Below are 2,210 nucleotides of genomic sequence, written 5' to 3'. Positions count from 1 at the left end.
TAGCTTTTTCCCATTTCACTCTAAATTTTTCATCTTTTCTCAACTTCTGAACCAAAAGCACATGTACTACAAACAAAAAAGTTATTTTAGGGAAAAAATCTTAAGTTTGTACATCTTTTAAACTTCTTAATTCCCCTTAATCCCATAATCGGTTTTAAACGTTTAGATGTCACTATTAGCTCAAAATCTCCTTTCTTAAGGAAAAAGGGAAAAGATACCAACACAACCAACAATAAGAAAAACGTAAATTACATTAAGAAAAACAATAGCTCTGTATAAAACTACTAATTTGGATCGAAAAACTACTATTCTATTTCAAACCCAACGAAATAATTAAGTAGAAACTAATAATTTGAATCCTAAAAGAAAAAGATTTTTCGAAGGGAGCAGGTGACTAAGCATGAATCCATCAGCATAGAAATATTTTTACCACGTATTAAGTCAAGTGCCTGTTGGGAAAGGAAATTAAGAAATTAGATATATCTCATTAGCTTAAAATTATTTTGATAATATGACCATAATTGTCATCATAATCAGAATCCAAGTAGGAAACATTTTTTTTTCTTCAGAAATTTTCTCACTACATTCTTTGTAAAAGACATAATAGCAGCAACTATAAGCGAACTTAAACATTATGAACTACTATCGTTGGTCAAAAGTTTCACCTGAAAGTCAATGTGTAACCATCCCCCTTAAATATAGCTTTGTAAAGAAAAGAAAGCTTACATGGCTGGGTGGAATGTGTTTTCCACTTAGCAAATCAAGTAGCAGGGTTCCAAAGCTGTAAACCACACTTTCTGATGTCACTCTTCCTGGCAGGGGAAAATGAATAACTAATTATTGCTCCATTTGAATAATTTTGTGCAATAATATGTTGAAAGATTCTGTAAAAAATTTATATATGTGGTGGGAAAGGCATCGTTCTGGTTGTCCAAATTATACAAAATCAATTATGAGCTACTTAGAAATTCGCAAAAGTAAACATAAGTTATATTATAAGAATGAAGATTGCACTCTCTGTGACTATGATTAGTACCTGTCCTCAAGTATTCCGGAGGGGTGAAAGTCAGGTTGGTACTATAGCTCTTGCCATCTCTACTATTCTTCATAAGACCAAAGCAGGAGAGTCTTGGATTACCATCCTGTCAAGTTCAGGGTTTTAGAAAATAGGAATAGCTTACCAGAGACACCCTAGCCACAAAACAATTTGGAAACAGAGAAAGCGTGAAAAGGAAGAGTACCTAGTCGAACAAGACTCTATAAGCATTAAGATCATGATATAGTACTCGCCCTTTGCTGCTGCAATATTCTAAGGCCTGTGCCAGATACAAAGCCACCCGCACTCTCATTGCCCATTTAATAGGCTGGGTATCCCCTACAATTCAAAATAGATAACCTTTAAAATCAATTATACGCCTATGATGCATAAATGAATCCTTTAAATAAAGAAGAAAAAAAGACTCAATTCATTTCCCTTTTACAGATCCTAAAGTATGTATTAACATGAGATAATTCCTAAGGGGGCGGGCATAATTTGATTAGAGCAAAAAGTGCACCAGAAATAAAGAAACTCTCTCCAATTATAAAACCAATCGATGATCTTCATTCATATATTGTTAAAATTGATATGTTTTCCTATCGACAAATACCTTGTAACCATCAAATTTGAATGCAAGATCAACTCAAAGAGGGAGAGAAAAAATAAAAACAGACAAAAGGAGGAGATGTTGGGGTTTTATGCCCTAATTAAAACCCAAATTCTTTGTAATCTCATTTTATTATCAATAAAAGAATAGAAATCATTTTTTGACTTGGTCAATCACTTTGCTCACATGTTTTATTTTCATGATTATTTGTTTAATATAAACTTCTATTAAATCCCGAGCATATAGCTAATCTTATTTATAGTGACGTAATCACAGTGGAATATAAATATGATTATATGTTCAAAATAAGTTAGTCCTAAGATTAGTCAGTGGACCGGATTTACACTGACTTGCCAATCTATGACATGATCTACTTACACATTACAGTGTTATGTTCTTTCCAGAACATTAGCAAAGTAGATAAGATCGGATGTATTTGTTACATCGGACAGGACCGATATTGACAGTTGATAAGATAAGTAAACATACCGTTATTATCTATTCTAGTCATATCATATAGTTGACCATAGGTCAATTCAATCTCAATTCTGAATGGTTAGTATT

At 32.6% G+C, this 2,210-nt stretch overlaps 1 long non-coding RNA gene across 1 annotated transcript; it reads right to left on the bottom strand.

The window, feature by feature from the left end:
- Window positions 1-394: 394 nt before the first annotated feature.
- LOC133803320 (uncharacterized) lies at window positions 395-1,139 on the bottom strand. Its single transcript, XR_009877899.1, has 3 exons — window positions 1,037-1,139; window positions 727-812; window positions 395-449 (listed from the first exon to the last, which is right to left on the bottom strand). It is a non-coding gene; the product is annotated as an uncharacterized LOC133803320 (long non-coding RNA).
- Window positions 1,140-2,210: the final 1,071 nt, after the last annotated feature.

This window comes from Humulus lupulus, chromosome X (assembly GCF_963169125.1).
Source record: "Humulus lupulus chromosome X, drHumLupu1.1, whole genome shotgun sequence".
Taxonomy (NCBI): Eukaryota; Viridiplantae; Streptophyta; class Magnoliopsida; order Rosales; family Cannabaceae; genus Humulus; species Humulus lupulus.
The sequence above is the reverse complement of the archived record's forward strand: the minus strand, read 5'-3'. Positions and strand labels throughout refer to the sequence as shown.